The sequence below is a fragment of the Sminthopsis crassicaudata genome, chromosome 2 (genome assembly GCF_048593235.1).
Source record: "Sminthopsis crassicaudata isolate SCR6 chromosome 2, ASM4859323v1, whole genome shotgun sequence".
NCBI lineage: Eukaryota > Metazoa > Chordata > Mammalia > Dasyuromorphia > Dasyuridae > Sminthopsis > Sminthopsis crassicaudata.
In genome coordinates this window covers 189,909,640-189,932,335 of record NC_133618.1, presented here as the reverse complement: position 1 = coordinate 189,932,335, position 22,696 = coordinate 189,909,640, and positions in this window count along the sequence as shown.

Genomic DNA, 22,696 nt, shown 5'->3' with positions numbered 1-22,696 from the left:
AACAATACTCATTAGAATAAAATGGGGTTAAATTAATCATTAGACACATTTTCTTATAATGGGATTTGGACTTCAGGATGGTGACTTTAAAAATATAGGAACAAAGGTTTGAGTGTACTACTAGCAAGTGGTAAAAATAATAATTTTTACTACAATCTTGATAATAGATTTGTAAAAAAGGATTTAAACTGAGAAGGGAGAGAGAGCTAGAAAGAGATGGGAAAGTAGGTAGAAGAGGAGAAGAAGAACAGGGAGGGAAAGAAGGAGAAAAAAGAGGATGAAGTGGAGAAGGAATAAGAAGAAGAGAAGGAAGAAAAAAAGGAAGAAAAACAAAAACAAGAACAAGAAGAATGATTGTAAATGAGGTAGGGGCGACAGAGCAGTATACATTAAATATTAAAAAGATAAAATTTTAATTTATCCTGGAAATTCAGGAACCAGAGTGGGGAGCATGGTGAAGACTTTTTAGTGAAAACCAGGAGAGGGGAAAATGCAAGCAAAATTATTCATGGGAATATTTTACTTCCTAGATTCTTAGTTTGTCTCCATGTCTTTGGTCTGTCCTTATTTTAATCCATTTTCCTCATAGATACCAAAGTAATTTTCCTAAAATGTGGTCATTATCATATTACCTTCCTACTCAATAAATTTAGGGCTCCCTTTTAGCTTTCTTTACAGTGGATTCCCTTTAGAATTAAATATAAAGTTATTTTGTCCAACATAAGAAATTTGTTGGAAAAGCAAGTCTAAGTCATCATATAGAATTTCCATAATTCTTTTGTGAGGGGCCTTGTTATACCCAATGAAGTGCAAAGAGTCAGGTTTGATGTGTACCCACATTATGATGTAGAAGGTAACTTATTTATCTTGAGGAGACCTAGAATGACATGCAGCCTCTGTCAATTGAAATATGATCTTAGGCAAATCACTTACTATCTATAAGCCTTGGTTTCCACAGCTATAAAATTGAGAGGTTGAGGGGGGGGGGAGGGGAGGGGGGGGCGGAGCCAAGATGGCGGAGAAGAAACACATGACTTTGTGAACGTCCTCACTCCCTCACAACCAATTAGATAAATCAGCCTCAGAAAAAAAAGCCCTGGACTGATAGATACCACATGGACTGGAAGCACGACTTACCAGCTGAAGAGAATCTGGAGTTTCAACAGAAAAGGTCAGTTCCCAGGGGAGGAAGAAGAGAGGCCAGCACAGACGGCTGGGTGCCCGCATACTGCGCCGATTGCGCTGGGAAGGGCTCTGGGATCAGAGAAGCCACTGAGATAAAAGAATCTGGCACAGGCTGTTAGCTCTTCTCTGCTTATTATATAGCAGTTCAGAAGAGAAAGCTAAAATACCTTAAAAATTCAGATAGATTAGATTTTCCCGGGATCCTGGGGGTGACTCAGCAGATCTCGGCACCAGGGGGTGTGGCCTCAGCTCCCACCTGAGAATAGTTAAGAGATTGACAAGTGGGTGGATACGGCCCAAGGCAACACACACTGCCTAGTTCAGCTGGAGGGAGTGGAACTCAGCTCCGGAAGTCCCAGAGAAGCGGAACCTTTGAACTAGGGACCGCGGTTTCTGGCAGACACTTCCAGTTTGAGAGCAGGGGCTTCTCACGTCACCTGCTGCAGACATCCACGCCCCACCGGGACGCATAGGCTGGGCTTTGAGCTGCCTTTACTGTTCAATCTCAACCTCAGGGAAGTCGCTAAAACACAGCGCCCTTGGGGCATAGCAGTGCTAGTCACCTCTGAGGCACTTCCAGGGAGGGGGTGGGGAACTCTCTCCCAGAGCTCTATCTTAGCTCAGGCACAGGGGCCGCTGCATCCATCCGGTCTGGGAGGAAGCTGGTAAAGAAGTAAATAAATAATTTCCTACCCCAGGGACAGACCCCAAAAGATTTCTAAAATATGAACAAAAAAGCCAGAAAAACCATAGATTTTTTCTATACAGAGAAAGAGCGGGTATCCAACCCTGAGGAAGTTAACAGCAGAGAGTCAGCAGATAACAACCTAAAGGGGAACGATTCCTGCCCCCCATCACATAACTCTCTCCTAGAAGAGACTCTTAAAAAATTAAGGGAGTTTGAAGAAAAATGGGGAAAGGAAAGGGAAGCTATGATAGAGAATAACAACGTCCTGAAATTGGAGTTGGAAAAAAAAAAGAATTCACAGGAAATGCAGGGAAACAAAATTTGTGAATTAGAAAAGGTTAAAAAATCACAGGAAAGTAGGATTTCTGAATTGGAAAAGATAAAAAAGTCTCAAGAAAATAGAATTTCTGAATTGGAAAAAGAAAATAATTCTCAAAAAAAAAATTAGGGAAATGGAAAAAAATTCAATAGAGCAAAATAATTCATTTAAAAACGAAATTGGGCATTTACAAAAAGAACCAAAAACTGTGAAAGAAGAAAATAACTCCTTAAAAGTCAGGATGGATCAAATAGAAATGAATGATTCACAGAGAACCCAAGAATCAGTCAAACAAAACAAAAAAAATGAGAAGCTGGAGAACAACGTCAAATACTTACTGGGAAAATCTATAGACCTGGAAAATAGATCTAGGAGAGATAATCTGCGGATCATTAGACTTCCAGAAAACTATGACCAAAAAAAGAGCCTAGATTCTATTTTACAGGAAATTATCAAAGAGAACTGTCCAGAGATAATAGAAACAGAAGGGAAAGTAGATGTGGAAAGAATTCATCGAACTCCTTCTGAAATAGACCCTAAAAAAAGAACACCAAGGAATATTGTGGCTAAGCTGCAGAATTACCACACAAAGGAGAAAATCCTGCAAGCAGCTAGAAAAAAACAATTTAAATACCAAGGTGCCACAATAAGGGTCACTCAAGATCTGGCTGCCTCCACATTAAAAGATAGAAGGGCCTGGTACTTGATATTCCGTAAGGCAAAAGATCAAGGACTGCAACCAAGAATGAACTACCCAGCTAAGTTTAGCATCTTTTTCCATGGAAAAAGATGGTCATTCAATGAAATAGAGGAATTCTATATGTTTCTAAGAAAAAAACCAGACTTAAACAAAAAATTTGATCTACATCCACAAGACTGAAGAGAAACAGAAAAAGGTACACAGAACCCTTGAGAACTATAACTCTGTTGTGGGTATATAAAAAGTACTCAAGGATAATTTGATTTTACTGATATAAAAGAAAAAAAGGGGGGTGTAGTAAAGGGAAGGAGGTCATTTCAAAAAAAGGGGAAGGAATGATAAAAAGAGGGAAACTACATCCCAGGAAGAAGCATAGAAAATACACCATATCTGAGGGAACTTAGTGAGGGGGAGAATCATTGTGTGAATCTTACTCTCATCAGGAGAGGCTCAAAGAGTAAATAATTAACATATTTGTTTTTCAGAGAATTTTCTCTCACCTCATTAAAAGGGCGGAGAGGAAAAGGGAAAAGGAAAAGGAGAATAAGTGAAGGGACTTGGAGGGAGGGGGGAGGGATACTAAAAAAAAAAGGGAGAGTTGTGTGTCACAAGGGGGGGTCTGTAAATTAAATATTGGGGAGGGGGATCAGGGGGGGTCAAGGGAAAAAGCATAATCTGGGGATAATATGATGGCAGGAAATACAGAATTAGTAATTTTAACTGTAAATGTGAATGGGATGAACGATCCCATCAAACGGAGACGGATAGCAGATTGGATCAAAAAGCAGAACCCTACAATATGTTGTCTACAGGAAACACACTTAAAGCATGGAGATACAAACAGAGTAAAGGTAAAAGGTTGGAACAGAGCCTATTATGCTTCAGGTAAAGCCAAAAAAGCAGGGGTAGCTATCCTTATCTCAGATCAAGCAAAAGCAGAAGTAGATCTAGTTAAAAAAGATAAGGAAGGAAACTATATCCTGCTGAAAGGTAGCATAAATAATGAAGCCATATCAATACTAAACATATATGCACCAAGTGGTATAGCATCTAACTTTCTAAAGGAAAAGTTAAGAGAATTGCAAGAAGAAATAGACAGTAAAACTATAATAGTGGGAGATCTCAACCTTGCACTCTCAGATTTAGATAAATCAAACCACAAAACAAACAAGAAAGAAATTTAAAAAGTAAATAGAACATTAGAAAAACTAGGTATGATAGACCTTTGGAGAAAACTGAATGTCAATAGAAAGGAATATACTTTCTTCTCAGCAGTTCATGGATCTTATACAAAAATAGACCATATATTAGGAAATAAAGATCTCAAAATTAAATGTAGGAAGGCAGAAATAATAAATGCCTTCTTCTCAGATCACAATGCAATAAAAGCTACATTCAGTAAAAAGTTAGGGGTAAATAGACCAAAAAGTAATTGGAAACTGAATAATCTCATCTTAAAGAATGACTGGGTGAAAGAGCAAATTATAGAAACAATTAACAATTTCACCCAAGATAATGACAATGATGAGACATCATACCAAAATCTGTGGGATGCAGCTAAAGCAGTAATAAGGGGAAATTTTATATCTTTAGAGGCTTATTTGAAGAAAATAGAGAAAGAGAAGATTAATGAATTGGGCTTACAACTTAAAAGGCTAGAAAAAGACCAAATTATAAACCCCCAACCAAAAATTAAACTTGAAATACAAAAATAAAAGGAGAAATCAATAATATTGAAAGTAAAAAAACTATTGAATTAATAAATAAAACCAAGAGTTGGTTTTATGAAAAAGCCAATAAAATAGATAAACCTTTGGTAAATTTGATCAAAAAAAAGAAAGAAGAAAATCAAATTGATAGTCTTACAAATGAAAAGGGGGATCTTTCCACCAATGAAGAGGAAATTAGAGAAATAATAAGGAGTTACTTTGCCCAACTTTATGCCAATAAATTTGATAACTTAAGTGAAATGGATGACTTCCTCCAAAAATATAGGCTCCCTAGATTAACAGAGGAGGAGATAAATTGCTTAAATAGTCCCATTTCAGAAAAAGAAATAGAATAAGCTATTAATCAACTCCCCAGGAAAAAATCCCCAGGGCCAGATGGATTCACATGTGAATTCTACCAAACATTTAAAGAACAACTAACTCCAATGCTATATAAACTATTTGAAAAAATAGGGGATGAAGGAGTCCTACCAAACTCCTTTTATGACACAGACATGGTATTGATACCTAAACCAGGTAGATCGAAAACTGAGAAAGAAAATTATAGACCAATCTCCTTAATGAATATTGATGCTAAAATCTTAAATAAGATATTAGCAAAAAGACTTCAGAAAATCATCTCCAGGATAATACACTATGATCAAGTAGGATTTATTCCAGGAATGCAGGGCTGGTTTAATATTAGGAAAACTATTAATATAATTGACCATATTAATAATCAAATTAATAAGCACCATATGATCATCTCAATAGATGCAGAAAAAGCATTTGACAAAATCCAGCATCCATTCCTACTAAAAACTCTTGAGAGTATAGGAATAAATGGACTATTCCTTAGAATAATCAGGAGCATATATTTAAGACCTTCAGTAAGCATAATATGCAATAGAAATAAACTGCAACCTTTCCCAGTAAGATCAGGAGTGAAACAAGGTTGCCCACTATCACCATTACTATTCAATATAGTACTAGAAACGCTAGCCTCGGCAATAAGAGCCGAGAAAGAGATTCAAGGAATTAGAATAGGAAATGAGGAAATCAAACTATCACTTTTTGCAGATGACATGATGGTATACTTAGAGAACCCCAAAGACTCTGCTAAAAAGCTACTAGAAATAATTCAAAATTTCAGCAAAGTGGCAGGATACAAAATAAATCCACATAAATCCTCGGCATTTTTATATATCACTAACAAAATGCAACAGCAAGAGATACAAAGAGAAATTCCATTCCAAACAAATGTTGAGAGTATAAAGTATTTGGGAATCCATCTACCAAAGAAAAGTCAGGAATTATATGAGAAAAACTACAAAACACTTGCCACAAAAATAAAGTCAGATTTAAATAATTGGAAAGACTTTCAGTGCTCTTGGATAGGCCGAGCGAATATAATAAAGATGACAATACTCCCCAAACTAATCTATTTATTTAGTGCTATACCAATCAGACTCCCAAGAAACTATTTCAATGACCAAAAAAAATAACAACAAAATTCATATGGAAGAATAAAAGGTCGAGAATTGCAAGGGAACTAATGAAAAAAAAAAAAAAAACTCAGAGGAAGGTGGTCTAAGTGTACCTGATCTAAAGCTATATTATATAGCAGCAGTCACCAAAACCATTTGGTATTGGCTAAGAAATAGACCGGTAGATCAGTGGAACAGATTAGATACAAAGGACAAAAAAGGGTACATCTATAGCAATCTAATCTTTGACAAACCCAAAGATACCAACATTAGGGATAAAAATTCATTATTCGGAAAAAACTGTTGGGAAAAGTGGAAATTAATATGGCAGAAATTAGATATGGATCCACACTTAACACCATATACCAAGATAAGATCAAAATGGGTCCATGATTTAGGCATAAAGAATGAGATCATAAATAGATTAGAGGAACAGGGAATAGTCTACCTCTCAGACCTGTGGAGGAGGAAGGAATTTATGACCAGAGGAGAACTAGAGATCATTATTGATCACAAAATAGAAGATTTTGATTACATCAAACTAAAAAGTTTCTGTACAAACAATACTAATGCAAACAAGATTAGAAGGGAAGTAACAAATTGGGAAAATATTTTTAAAAACAAAGGTTCTGACAAAGGTCTCATTTCCAAAATATATAGAGAACTGACCCTAATTTATAAGAAACCGAACCATTCTCCAATTGATAAATGGTCAAAGGATATGAACAGACAATTCTCAGAGGAAGAAATTGAAACTATATCCACTCACATGAAAGAGTGTTCCAAATCACTACTGATCAGAGAAATGCAAATTAAGACAACTCTGAGATACCACTACACACCTGTCAGATTGGCTAAGATGACAGGAACAAATAATGATGAATGTTGGAGGGGATGTGGGGAAACTGGGACACTAATAATGCTGGTGGAGTTGCGAAAGAATCCAGCCATTCTGGAGAGCAATCTGGAATTATGCCCAAAAAGTTATCAAACTGTGCATACCCTTTGACCCAGCAGCGCTACTACTGGGCTTATATCCCAAAGAAATACTAAAGAGCGGAAAGAGACATATATGTGCCAAAATGTTTGTGGCAGCTCTTTTTGTTGTAGCTAGAAACTGGAAGATTAATGGATGTCCATCAGTTGGAGAATGGTTGGGTAAGTTATGGTATATGAAGGTTATGGAATATTATTGCTCTGTAAGAAATGACCAGCAGGAGGAATACAGAGAGGACTGGAGAGACTTAAATCAACTGATGCTGAGTGAAATGAGCAGAACCAGAAGATCACTATACACTTCAACAACAATACTGTATGAGGATGTATTCTGATGGAAGTGGAAATCTTCAACATAAAGAAAAGCCAACTCACTTCCAGTTGATCAATGATGGACAGAGGTAGCTACACCCAGAGAAGAAACACTGGGAAGTGAATGTAAATTGATAGCAATAATATCTGTCTGCCCAGGTTGCATGTACCTTCAGAATCTAATGTTTATTGTGCAATAAGAAAATGATATTCACACACATGTATTGTATCTAGACTATATTGTAACACATGTAAAATGTATGGGATTGCCTGTCATCAGGGGGAGGGAATAGAGGGAGGGGGGATAATTTGGAAAAATTGAATACAAGGGATAATATTATAAAAATATATATATAATAAAAAATTATTAATTAAAAAAAATTGAGAGGTTGGACTAGAACTCTAAAACTTCACTCTCTCTGACAGTCTCTGTACAAATGTCTTCATTTAAAAATATCTAGCAGTTATATTGAGAGCAAAGTACCAGGCATATATAAAAAGTATGATTGGAAAATTGATTGTCACAAAGTAAGGGCAAAAAACTTAGCTAGACAGACTGAATTCCTAAAGAGTTGCTGTTGTTCAAATTATGAAATATTATTTATTTCAATGCTAAGATTATTTTGCTCAGGGTATGACTATATTAGTTTTATGATTTGTAACATAATATAGTAGTCTTGTGATTGTAATATAGTATAATGTAATAGCAATGTGATTGATTTTTTTCAAAACATAAATAAGAATTCACACACAAATCACAAATGACTTTAAGGAGTCACCTTCAAAATCCTTACTGGGTGAGAACAATAGCAACATTAATTCAAACATTGCTACAACTGCTTATTGGGAATCTTCTTAAGAATCTTAAGAATTAAATATATTCAATGGTGACAAATCAAGCCTATTATTTGTTTTTGTTTTTTTGGACAGAGCCGTGTCTGGTAAATAAGGTAGGTGATCAATCTGAGTAATACATTCACAGTAGAGAAAGAAAGGTGATTATAAATCAGTGAGACTGAATTTCTTGTGTGGCTCATAAAATGGCTCTGCAGAACCTGCAAGGGAAATATGAAGCATGAGAAATATATAAAATAACCAAATTTACAGGGTAAAGAGATAACTGTAGTGCCAGACAGTGTTACAGAAATCATAGATTCACCATTAACCATAGATCACAAGATCAAAAAGGGGAAAAAAAACCCAAAAAACAGAAAATGAACCAATGATAAAGCAAACAAACAAATCATGGTCTTGGATATTTTTTCACAAATGTAATAAACATGATTTTAAATCAAGAAGAATCAAAGGTCCTATTGCATCAAGGACATAATAGTTGTATCATATTTCTCCTTGTTTTAGTTAGTGGCTATTAGAATATAATTGTTTTTGTGTTATCTTAGAATATCATAGTTTAAGATGGAAAATGATAAACTGGTGAAAATCCCAAAGAGGGAAAAAAGGGTTTAATAATATACCACATAAGGATCAATAGAAAGAAGTAGAGATGAATGCAGAGAAAAAAAAAAAAAAAAAAAAAAGATTTAGCAGGTCATGTCTTAGGGGTTAATTGTCTTTGTGTATTTGAGGGATTGTTACATGGGAGAAGCATTAAGCATATCTATTTATCCCCAGAGGGCACAACTGACAGCAATCAGTAGACATTGCAAAAAAAATTTAGGATCTATGTCATTAAAATCTTTCTAGTAATTAGAGCTACTCAAAATCACAATGGATTATTAGGTGATGTTTTTCACAGGAGGCTTTCAATAAAAGGTTGTGTGATCATTTCTTTGAAAGGTTGTCAAAAGGATTCTCAACATGTAGGTTGAACTCAATGATCTCTGAGGCACCTTTGATCTCAGAGATTCTGAACATGATTAATTTTGTCTAAAAGGAACACCGGAATTTGTTTCATTCAACTCATCCTATTTCACAGGTGAGAAAACTAAAGTAGTTGCATCTTTTCCAAAAATCATTTAAGTAGTGACAAAAGGTTAGATTTACTCATTGATTGCATACTTTACCGAACTTAGAGAGTTGATTTAAAGAAACTTCATAAATCATTAAACATTATAGAAATTTGATTTTTTTTCCCTCTCCCTTAATTTTTATTCTTCTGATGATGATGATATATCCAGAGCAGATCCTGAAGAATTGTTTAACCTTGCCCTCTTCTTTGTTAGGATTACTAGGTGAGAACTCAGGTTGTCTGGACAGTGACAAGGTGAGAATTCAGGTTGTCTGGACAATTACAAGGTGAGAACTCAGGTTGACTTGATAGTTTTCTGGCCATACAAATGATGCCATACAAAAATTGAGATTTGGAGTGAAAAGGAAACGAGAATCAGAGAATGAAGCAAATCATTTGATGAAGAGTCACAGACCTGTTACAGACAAAATATGGTATTGATTTTAGTGAAATAAAGTTTCATATGGGCCTTTGCCTCTAGGATCATATGAGATAAGATGTCTTTTTTTTTTTTTGCAGATTATAATGCATTATATTAATGCCAATTATTTCTACTATTATTGAAGTTGTGGTTTTGTTAATTTCCTATATGTAGGAAGCCTGATATTGACTTAGAATTTACTAAATGTTTATTCAATTGAATTGAAAGAGAATATATAATAAAAAGACCTGTGGTAAGGGATGGGGGAGAAGGACATGAACTGATTCATAGAGAAGCATCACTTTAAGTATTCAATCAGATATTTGATAATCATGTATTTGAAATACTGCTTTTGATCTTCTTATTTTTTTAAACACTAGTATTAATATTGTCCTTTTGATAATATAATCTCTTTTCTAGTCAGCATTTTGAAATCAAGCAAATAAGCTATGAAGGTCTACTGAGTGCCCAAAACTGATGCTATAAAAGAGCATTCTTCTGGTGCTATAAAAGAGCAACATATACTACTGGGCTTATACCCCAAAGAGATCTTAAAGAAGGGAAAGGGACCTGTATATGCAAGAATGTTTGTGGCAGTCCTCTTTGTAGTGATCAGAAACTGGAAACTGAGTGGATGCCCATCAATTGGAGAATGGCTGAATAAACTGTGGTATATGAATATTATGAAATATTATTGTTCTTTAAGAAATGACCAATGGGATGATTTTAGAAAGGCATGAAAAGACTTATATGAACTGATGCTGAGTGAAATGAACAGGACCAGGAGATCATTATATACTTCAGCAACAATACTTATATGATGATCAATTCTGATTAATGTGGCCATTTTCAACAATGAGATGAACCAAATCAGTTCCAATAGAGCAGTAATGAACTGAACCAACTATACCCAGCAAAAGAACTCTTGGAGATGACTATGAACCACTACATAGAATTCCCAATACCCCTATTTTTGTCCACCTGCATTTTTTATTTCCTTCACAGGCTAATTGTACACTATTTCAAAGTCCAATTCTTTTTGTACAGCAAAATAATTGTTTGGACATGTATACATATATTGTATTTAATTTATACTTTAACATATGTAACTGTATTGGTCAACCTGCCATCTGGGGGTGGGGGGTGGGGGGAAGGAGGGGAAAAATTGGAACAAAAGGCTTGGCAATTGTCAGTGCTATGAAATTACCCATGCATATATCTTATAAATAAAAAAAAAAGAGCAACATAAAATATAACTTAATGATTCCTCATTCATGGGGATGAGATTAAATCTTAGTCATTAGTTTAGGAAAATTGTAAAATAAAAAATTCATAAATGAAATAAAAATAGAAAAGATATAATTTTTAATTAAAATAAGCATTTCACAATGGCTTTATAGCTTGGTGGTATACTGCCTATTCTCATTAATCTTCCTGAACCACAACAAAAAGCTAAGTTCAGAGACTGACATCATCAGATTTAGTATAAATTCATGAATTGCTCATTGAAGATATTGAGCACAAATCAGAAAAGACAAGTTAAATGCATATTTGAATTAATGTCCACAGTGAAAAGACCATGGGTCCCTAAAAGATTGAAATTACATATCACAAATACAGTTGACAGTACTTCTACTCTCTAGAAACCATTTCCAAAGGTCTTGGAGGTTTTTTGGTTCTTTATTTTTTGTTGTTTTGTTTTGCTTTTTCTTCAAGGCAATCAAGGTTAAGTGGCTTGCCCAGGTCACATAGCAATTGTTTTTTGTGTTGTTTTTTTTTTAATAGAGTTTTCAGTAAGAGGTGATGAACATTGAATTCTTAAATTGTGATTCCCATCCTCAGTGAGCTCCACAATATGCTAAACACAAATATATAAAATAATAAGGCATGACTTTTATGTAACATTGTATTTCTGTCTTTTTGAAGCAATAGTATGTAAATATTTATCTTCGCTTTTAGAATATATACTCCTAAAAAAAAAAAAAAAGAATGTATACTCCTTGAAGGCAGGAACTATTTTATCTTTATCTTTGCATTTCCAGTGTCTAGTATAGTGTCTGAGAGTAATAAGTACTGGTGGTTGATTGATTAATATATTGTTGGGATTGTTAAATGATATTATATAAGAATAACATAGTACAGGCATTCATTTTATTATGTATGGATTGCAATTCACATCAGTGAAGGAAGCATCTATATCAATGAGATTATGGAAATATTTGTATATTCTCTTGTAATCAATGATGTTTATGCTATTATAAAATGGATCAAAGTCACTTAGTTGATTTTGTGGTTTTGTGGAAGATGAGTCTTTCTGACTCCAGGCATAACACTCTATCCATTGAACCAACCAGTTACCCTTTCTAGAGGTACCATATTATTCCCTTTCTTGATCCCTATATTCTAGACAAATCAGACTTCTTGCTGTTCATCCATTATGGCATCCCTTTACCCACTGTATCCATGCTTGGAATGCTCTGCATCATATCTGCCATTTAGAATTCACAGCTTCAGTTGAGGAAAGAATCAACATGTTATCATGCTGAAATCCCAGCTTTACTACTTAAATAATAGGACACTTTGTACAAGAGAATAAACTTCTCTGTGCCTGTTTCCTCTTCTGGTTGGAGATTGGAGATTGGAGATTGAAGAATCTCAAGTTCCTTCCAGTTCTAAGACTACGATTTTAAAGTTCAAGTGAAATATCTTCTATCTGAGAACTTTCCTAATGCCTCCAATTACTAGTATTTACCTCATTCTGAAATTATTTTATATTTTGAATGAATATATTTTATATTTATTTGTCTGTTTACATGTTGCTTCTACTTAGTAAAATGTAAGCTTCTTGAGGGCAAATGATAGTTTTCATTTTGCAACTTGCAAAATGGTTAGCATATTTTTTTTGTTGTTGTTGATGCTGTCTTTCAAATCTATCTCATTGGAAACTCTCAGTAAGGAAACTCCTACCAATGCAGATGTGCAATTTTTCTTTTTTTGTTTTTTGCTTTTGTTTGCTGAAGCATTTGGAGTTAAGTGACGTGCCCAGAGTCACATAGCTAGGAAGTATTAAGTGTCTGAGATCAGATTTGAACTCAGGTCTTCCTGACTTCAGGGCTGGTGCTCTATCCACTGTGCCACCTAGCTGTCCTCTAAAATTTTTCTTTATCATTAGTTTGAAAGGGTTGTCTAGAGAACCAGAAGTTACATGATTTATCTAGAGATTTTATACTCAGTTTATGTCAGAGGTGAAATTAACCTTGGTGTTTTTTGTAGCTACAGTTTCTAGTATACAAATTATTGTTTTTCAGCCTTACTTCTCAAAACAGATTAATGACATCACAAAGATGATATCTTGACTTGCATGTGAATTGGGTTTAAGTGAAGTGAGAAGTGTTCAAAGTCATAAGGCTCACTTTCTCTTCCAGAGGCAAGTGACAAAATAAAAATGACTGACAATGGTTCCAATGTTGAATTTCATGTTGAAAACAGTCTTAGGAGTCAGATTCAAAATTCAGAAAGTTTCTGCCAGAATCCTAGACTTCAAAATTAGAAGAGAGTTATATGGTCATCCAATCAAACCATTGAGGAAAGTAATTTTCAGTCTATAATATATCTGAGAATTCCATCCTCTACTTGAACATTTCCAGTGAAGAGAAGAGTATACCTCCCAAGGCAATTTATTCTAATTTTGGACAATTCTAATGGTTAGAAAGCTTTCCTGACTTCAAGCCTAAATTCTATTCTTTTCACTTTCTAACCATTGCTCTTAGTTCTGCTTTCTGGGACCAAAGAAAATGGATCTAATACCTTCTCCAGATACGAGTCATTTAAATATTTGATCATAATTATCATACCACATGTGATTGTTCTCTTCCCCAGATTAAACTTCTCCAGTTCCTTTAAGTAATTTTCATAAGGCAAGTATAAGGTCCTTTTTCATCTTGGCTATCCCCTTCTAGATGTTTACCATTACATCTTATTACAAAATTGTGATGTCTAGGAGTGAATACACTATTCCAAATGTGGTATGAACAGGGTAGAGTGCAGAGTAAAACCTGCAAGTAAATTACCAAGCATATATTAAATGCTTACTCTGTGTTCTGGATGTTGGGAATAAAAACACAAAACTGAAAGTCTTGCCCTCAAAAACATTTGTATACCAGAAGATGCACATCATACATCTTACAAGGGGAGGTAGCATTTATATAATAAATATAAATGAAAAAAGCAAAAGGCAATTTTTTAAGGGACTAAGCATGAGAAGGTGTCAAAAATCAGGAAAGACTTCATATAGAAGGTATATCTTAAGCTGAGTTTTGAAGGAATTTAGAGACCCAAATATGTCACCTTCAATTGGAAGTAAACAGGCTGATCATACTATGCATGAGGTACAGCCAGAGATGATGGAATATTGTATGGGAGGCATAGTAAAAAAAAAAAAAAAAATTAGTTTGGCTTTACCAACAAGCATATGAAGGGGAATAACATGTAAAAAGGTAACATGTTTTTTAAAAAAATAAAAGAGTGGAAAAGTAGGTAAAACTAGGTTGTAAATGGATTTCACTGACAGAATAATCTATATTTTGATCCTAGAGGCAATAGAGAATCCTTTGTTTAAGTAGGTGGGATAAAGTTAGATCTTCACTTTGGGAAAATCACTGATAGCTCCAAGGAAGAGAGATTAAAGAAAAAAGAGATTCAATGGATAAAGATGAATTAGGTTATTTTAGTAATCTAGGTGAAATATTTCTTATTCCTTGAATTCTGGGAATGTCTTTGTTATGTCATTGCATCATCTCCCTGATGTTATGGTTATCTTCAAGAACAAAGGAACAAGATTTCTCTTAAGAAATCCTGGATCATATTAACTTACAGTGGTTGCTATGACACATTGAAGCCTCTTTTTGAGCTTTCAATAGACTAAAATTCTGTGATCTTTTTCAGGCAAATTGCTGTCCAACCCTACTTGCCTCACCTTCACTTACCTACTGATGAAGGTGATATTTAAAACCCACATCTTTTTTATGATTGCCAAGATGCATATAGTTCCCAAATGAGAAATGAGGGAAGTTTGTATTACAATACATTGCAATTTCAGTGAATTTTCATTATATTTCATGGAAAGGCTAGTGTTCTAGTTATGTTACCAGACAACATCCTCTCTGCCTGCCTAGCTCTCTGATGAATGGAAATTTCACCATTATAGTAATCACATCTCAAGAAATCATTAATATAAGGAAAGAATTTACAAAAGTAAGTGGGAGAAATTTGGAAAACCTAAAATCTTTTGACTTCATGCACCATTTAGAAATTTTTTTTTTAAAGGTAGGTAGGGAAAAACATTAAAGTACCAGACTTGGAGTCAGGAAGACTTTACTTAGCTGTCTGTGGACAGGCAAATCATTTTATCTCTTGGTCTCAATTTTTTCTTCTGGGCATAAAAAGCCAATAATTATAGGACTGATCTATTTTACAGACTTGTTGATCAAATAAAACAATATCTACTCAACACTTTGCTAACCTTAAAGCTTTTTTATAAATGTTAGCTTGTTATTAATTGGTGATACCATGGTAATGGTAATCAAAAGAGACCAGGTGTAACCTTTGCCTCCCCTCATAAACTAGGGAAAAACACAAACCTTCATCATTTTTTAGCATTTTATACCATTTTCATCTCCCCTCTATGAAGCATAAAAACCAAGGACTAGAATAAGATGCAGGCTGAGAGTGGATTTTCTTCTTTTATTTCAGGAATCAACATGTCTCTCGGACCTTGGCAGTGTATGTTCTCATGAATAATAATTTTGTGCTGGCATGCTATTTCTCAGCCTTCATGTTCAAGTCTGGCACAGAGGCATTCATGATATGTCCTTAACAAATAACTGGCTTCTTTAGTTCTCACTGCAGTAACCTCATCAAGCATCCCCACCCCCATCCCTGATGCCTACAATCCTGAGGGGCATTACCATTCTGCCAAGTGGATGGTTTCACGTTCTTGACTGCTCAGTCATCTTAATGAAGTTTTTTACCCCTACAAGAACCCTGGAATGTTTTACACAATAGGTCATTTTAAAAGGCTTTCTTGTTGACTCAGCCTAGCAAACAAGCAAACTTTCATCATCATGAATGTCCCCAGCAAAGGTCCCATTCTTATTCCTTAGAGGGTTGACTAAAGAATTAAATTTCAAAGGACAGAATACAAAAAGATGAATCTTTTGAAGGCCAAGGCAGGTGGGTGGGAATTAGCTATATAGCACTGAAAAATAACACAAGTTCTACCTCCTTTCTATGTTACTCCATTCTATAACCTCCCTAAGCCCTTTAGTCATAGGTTTTCTGTGGACCATCTCAGATTCAGTACTAACTAGTATAATTGATCTGAAGGAACCAATTGTGGGAAGTGTAAAATCTTAATATCTGAGAGTTGAAAACAACCCCACTTTTTTCCATCCTGTAACAACCTGTAAATCAGAAAAAGAAAGAAAGAAAGAAAGAAAGAAAGAAAGAAAGAAAGAAAGAAAGAAAGAAAGAAAGAAAGAAAGAAAGAAAGAAAGAAAGAAAGAAAGGAAGGAAGGAAGGAAGGAAGGAAGGAAGGAAGGAAGGAAGGAAGGAAGGAAGGAAGGAAGGAAGAAAGAAAGAAAGAAAGAAAGAAAGAAAGAAAGAAAGAAAGAAAGAAAGAAAGAAAGAAAGAAAGAAAGAAAGAAAGAAAGAAAGAAAGAAAGAAAGAAAGAAAAAGCATAGCTATAAATCTTCAGCATGAGGGATGCCAATTATCTTTTCATGATTTACAAAACTTTTTCATAATTTTTCATATGAACCAAGTTAATGTTGTTTATGTCTAACATAGATAATATGCAACTTGTGAAATTCTTCCCTATTATAATTATATAGTTTCTACCTCCTAAAATTGACTCTTTATTCTCCTTAGTTATATGATTCCTTATACAGACAAACTTTTGTATCAATTATTTTTTCCTGTAATATTGTTAAATAGGTCAGTCTCTGTAGGACAGGGTAAACTACTCTTTGTAAAAATACCTTGCTCACACAGCCATAACAGGACCAATAAATTGATGATTCAGCAATAGAACCATACTATTCATCAAATAATTATAGTATAATTATCTAATCCCTGAATTCAGGTAGGGAAAGGAAAGCTAAGAATTCTTTCATTTCTTTTATGTGGGAAAGTGACACTTAATCTAGCTATACTGTATTAAAGGACTTGGATTCATATCCTGTCTCTGATGCTTCCTATCTAGGCCACTTAATATCTACATGCTTCATTCACCTTCTTCAAATACAAAATAAAATGTTTGGACTAGATTGCTTTTACATTATCTTCTGCCTTCAGACCTGTGCTCCAATGCCTTTACTCAAAGTTACACAGTAAATCAGTAGCCAACCCTGGTTTAGATGACTGTTTTTCAGTTTCCATAGGACATAGGTCATTAGAGTTATTGGTAAAAGTGACCTTAGAAGTCATTGAATCTAATTCCTCCATTGAACTAGGTTATGGTTATGGCTAGGAAATAAATTAAAGGGAAAATGATGAGGTATATACCTAATGATGAGATCTATACCTCAATAAAATTAGGATTAATTGAGATTTAGTAGCAGGATTGGGGTACAGGGAGTCACATGGAGCTCCCTTGCAACCCCCGTTGGACTCGGTGCAAGGATACAAAGTTAAATGAGGTCTAGTGGTGGCGAGAGTCCCCTGTAAATGAATTTACAGGCCCAAAAACCTAGATTGATAAAAAGAGGCTTATTGTAGGGTTTGGAAACAAGGTTAAAGTCTGGTTAGTAAAAGGTATTAGATAGAGGAAGAAATACATCAAAAGTGGTGGGAAAGAGAGTTGGTTGCTGGCATCTTTCAACTCTCCGCCAAAGGATAATTCCACCTAGGCTCTTTTATTTGCTTCAAGAAGCCTAGGGCAGTGGCCAAATTCTTGGCGAGCTTTTCAGATAAGGAAGAAACTGTTCCTGAGCAGATAGTGCGAGTTGAGAAAAATCCAAGCCAGCTCATATCCAGTAGAGGCTGGGTACAAGCCCAAACTGGCTCAGATCTGGATCTTTCCCCTTGGAATACAAAAGGGTGGTTTTGACCAGATCTTGTAAATCAAAGGTCAGTCCCAAAGGAAGTTGTAGATCAGAAAAAGGAATTTTAAAGGGGCTATCACCCCCATCAAAGTGACCTCAAAGACCTTCTAATCTAATGTCTTCATTTTATGGATGAGGAAACTGAGGTCCATAAAGATTGAATGATTTCCTAAAGAACAGTTAGTTTATGAACAGTTAGAAAGTGTCATAGGCAGAATTTGAATCCAGGTCTTCTGCTATAAGAGTCAATATTCTTTCATTTCACTCTTCCACACAGTTTCTAGATCATTAGTTCCAGTCTTTTTTTTATTCCAGTAACAAGTATTCCTTATTTCCTTTCATGACATTTTATATTTATGTTACACTTATCATATTCATGTGTATTGTTTAATTCTTTATCTTATCTCCATCCTTTCCCACTATAAACTACTTGGAAGTAAAAATTCTATTTCATTTATCTTTGGAAAGGGACAAAACAAAATGGCAAAAGTGTTTTACCTGGAATTCAAATACAACCTTTAGAATGGAGCTCAAGGAGAATTATGGAGACTGTGGATCAAAGCAAAATATTTTCACCTTTTCATTGTTGTTGTTGTTTGTTTCTTTGTCTTTTTTTTTTTTTCATTCCCCCTCCCTTAGATCTGAGTTTTGCTGTACAGTATGATGAATATGGAAATATGTTTAGAAGAATTGCACATATTTAATATATATTGGATTGCTTTCTGTCTTGGGGGGCAGAGAAGAGGAAAAAAATTTGGAACACAAAGTTTGGAAAAAGTGATTGATGAAAACTATGTTTACATGTATTTGGAAAAATAAAATACTATGAAAAATAAAATGGAAAAAGGTGGGGGAAAGGAAAAAAAAAGACTGGAGCTCAGGATTAACCATTTACTCACTTACATGTTCAGTCTCCTAGATGTAAAATGAAGACAATAATTCTTGCAGAAATTATCTCATATATTTGTTGTAAAGAAAGTGCTTTGCAAACTCTAAAGAGAATTATTATTTTTTTTATATCTCTCTGAGCATTTAACACAGCACCTTGCATATATTAGGTTCTTAGTAAACGTTTGCGCTATGAATAAACAAATGAATACAGTTTTCTCTGAAAGATTGCTTTGAATTGATGGTGTCCCTTAGTGCAACCTTAGAATAAAAGATATTGTATTTTCATAGGTGCCTAATCTGCAAAAGTTGCAGTTGAAAGACTTTTCAAACAATAGCAAATTGTTTTACATTTGTAATGCTCTGTGCCTCAGTGAGTTTTAGTTGCTTTAATGTCAGAACACAAAGGGAACAAAATAGTCTTGCAATCAGAGAATCAGGGAATGAACAGAGTGGCATCATGGTGTTAATTCCAAAGCATTATAAATGGTTTGCAATGGGTTGAACCAGGAAATTTTGCAAAAGAGAAATGACCTTGTCAGATGTCTTTCTATGGCTAAGAAAATAGATTAAACAAAAAAGAAATCAGATAAACAGAATTCAGTTTTGCAAGTTCTTTACCAATGAATTACAGGTTGATAAGACAAGAGACAGAAAATAGCTCCCTAAACATTATTTGCTTTGTCTGATTTACCTAAAAGATTTAAAATAAAATAGGAATCAAAGGGATTGTCTCTTCTAATCTCCTAAGGGTGTTTGTTTTTCTTTTTACTATTTTTTTGAGATAATATGAAGTTTCCTCCAACTCTTTATATTCCCTTGATTGAGGAAAGGAGAAAAATTAGAAAGCTAGTGAATATGTATCGAATATGCTCAGAGTTGTCTCCTATTCTAAGGCTTTCTGAATGACTGAAAGCAAATCAGGGATTGTAGAATAATTTAGATGACAAAAATTTATTTAGTACCGATTATATGCAAAGTATATGTTTAAAACACATGAATGTGTTCTACCAAGAATTCCAGATGGGAGAATTTTAAATCAATGCCTGCAGTGTTCTGTTGCAAAGGTTACCATTCTACATAAATACATATATAGAGGGAAAAGAATTTAACAAATGTCTACTTCTTTTTCACATTTCAGAAGCTTTGACAGTATTAGCACTTAGTAAATCGCAGTTTTTCTAATTACTGTCTTCTCCTCTCCCTTCCCTCCTTTAAGTTAAGTTGACACCAAGTTTCTGATAAACTGAAAAGAAACTTTGTTCTTTTGGTTCATTAGTCAGTAGAAATAGTCAGTAATAACCATCCAATTATTCTATGAAGACTTCCTGATTAACAGGAATACTGCCCATGTGATTATAGTTATGACTAGCCAAAGGTTCACAATGAGTCATATTCTAAATCACCATATGGGTCACTGATTCCAATATCAGGTTGGAGAATACAAATAATTAAATGTTTCAAATCCCAAGAGCCTATAATGATGATTCAGAGGTAAGAGAAAGGATGGAGTAGTGAGCATAAATTAGGAAGCAAGAGGCCTGGTTTTAAGTCTATGTCATCAAGTAACCATGTGATCCTGGGCAAATCATTTACCTCTATGGTGGTCCTTGGTTTTTTTTCCTTGGTACATAAGAGGGTTGAACTAGATGACAGTTATAATGAGAAGGATCATAGATAGTAATGATAAGCAGCATAAAAATATGTCCAGAGGGAGTGTGGCCAAGGGATATAAAACCACTAGTTTTAAGACGAACTAGATTCAAGTTTTCCTTCTCACATAAAATGACTTTTGACCCTGGACAAGTAACTTAAACTCTTAATGTCTCCAAGCAAACCTTTAAATTGAAAAAAGATTACAGGTCTACATTGCTAAAGGATAATTCACTCACCCAGAGGTCCTTTCACCAATGGAATCATGGATACTGAAAATAGGAAATCAAAAGAGTGATTTATGATTTAAAAAACCTCATCCTTACTGCAGCTTTATAAATATAATTGGGAAATAATTAATGAAGGTTTAGTGCTCTGGAGCATGTGCAGCCAACTCTGTTTAATCCATTTTCCAGCTGAATACTTCAGTAGCCTGTTCTAAGATGTTTTCATTGAAGGATACTGCTTTTTCCTTCAGAACATACATATGCATTTTATTACTGCTTTCTTTCCATTTTTGTGGTTGTTTTAGTCATTTATCAGTTATCTTTGACTCTTAGCACCCCTTTTCAGGATTTTCTTAGCAAACATTCTAGAGTAGTTTGTCATTTCCTTCTCCAGTTCATTTTACAGATAGGAAACTAAGGCAAACAGGGGTAAGCAACTTTCCCATAGTCAAACAGGATCAAAGTTTAGATTTGAACCCAGATTTTTCTGACTCCAAGTCTGACTCTCCATTCAATAAGTTTATTGGCTGCCTCCTTTCTTTCAATATACCTTCTGGCAAAAAAAAAAAAAATCTATTGGTAAGTTAAGTCAGAACTATGTGCTTTTAAATGACACCAATTTAATATACATAATAACTATGTATGAAAATGAACTATGTAATGAAAATGAAAAGAACATTTGCACACAAAAAAAGTATATCAAAAAGTAAACGTAATAAAATTATAAAGCTCAAACAGGACTTGAATAGAGATTTTAAAAAAAATTGTACATGTTTTGTTGGCTTGTATCAATAAGTTGTGCTGATTTTTTCTTCTACCAAAAAAGTACTATCTGTACCGCTAAACATTCTGCCTTCCCTATTGCTGTAGAGGGTAACATCATTTTCCCAGTACTTCAGGCTTGCAACCTAGGAATCATCCTGGATTCCTCACTATCTCTTACCCCCTTATCCTAGCTGTTACCAAGGTTTTTTTGCAACATCTCCTGAAATGTCTCCTTCTCTTCTCTGACATTGTCACCTACCACTTTAAAGCAGGTCCTAATCACTTTGTATCTTTTTGACTGCAATAGCCTCTTGTTCACTGCCGGCCTCAAGTCTTCTCTGACTACACTCTATTCTCCATTCAGCTATTAAAGAGATTTTCTTAAATTGCAGATCTGGCCATGTCATATACACACATCCCTATTTAAAACTCCAGTGTCTTCTTATTGCCTTTAGGATCAAATACACAATACCCTTTTTGGCATTCAAAGCCTCTCATAACCTAGCCTTCTCCAGAGTTCTGACATCTTACTTCCTGAGAAGTACTCTTTGATTCAATGACTCTATCTCCTGCTCCATGAACAAGATCCACCAAACAGACACTTTCTCTGGCTCTCCCTAATTCCTGAGAAGTTTTCTTCCTCTCCTTCAAGTGACGACATTTCTGTCTTTATTTAAATCCTAACTAAAATCATACTCTCTACAAAACATCTTCCCCAACCCCTCTTAATGACACTGCTTTCCCTTTTATTTATTTCTTATATATCCTGAACATCCCTCACTTTTTATATTTCTTTGCATGTTGTTTCACCCATTAGATTATAAGTTGCTTTAGGGCATGTATTGTCTTTTGTCTTCCCAGCATTTAGCATAGTGCCTAACACTGATAAATTAAAAACAAATATAATTAATAAAAAAAATTAATAAATATTAAATGTTTGTTGCATTAATGAATGAATAGGGGAAAGTTCTTTAGGAGGAGGACAAGGAGAGATACTTAAGATAAATATGGTGATTTTAAAAACATAAAATATCAATTAAATTATTTTGATAAATTAAAAAGATTAATTATCCAAAGATCTTTTTCTTTCCTAAATTTTGTTTTCTTATTTTTTATTTTATTTTATTTTTTTATTTTCATTTTTTTTTTTTTTTTTTTTCTGAGGCTGCGGTTAAGTGACTTGCCCAGGGTCACACAGCTAGGAAGTGTTAAGTGTCTGAGACCAGATTTGAGCTCAGGTCCTCCTGAATTCAAGGCTGGTGCTCTATCTACTG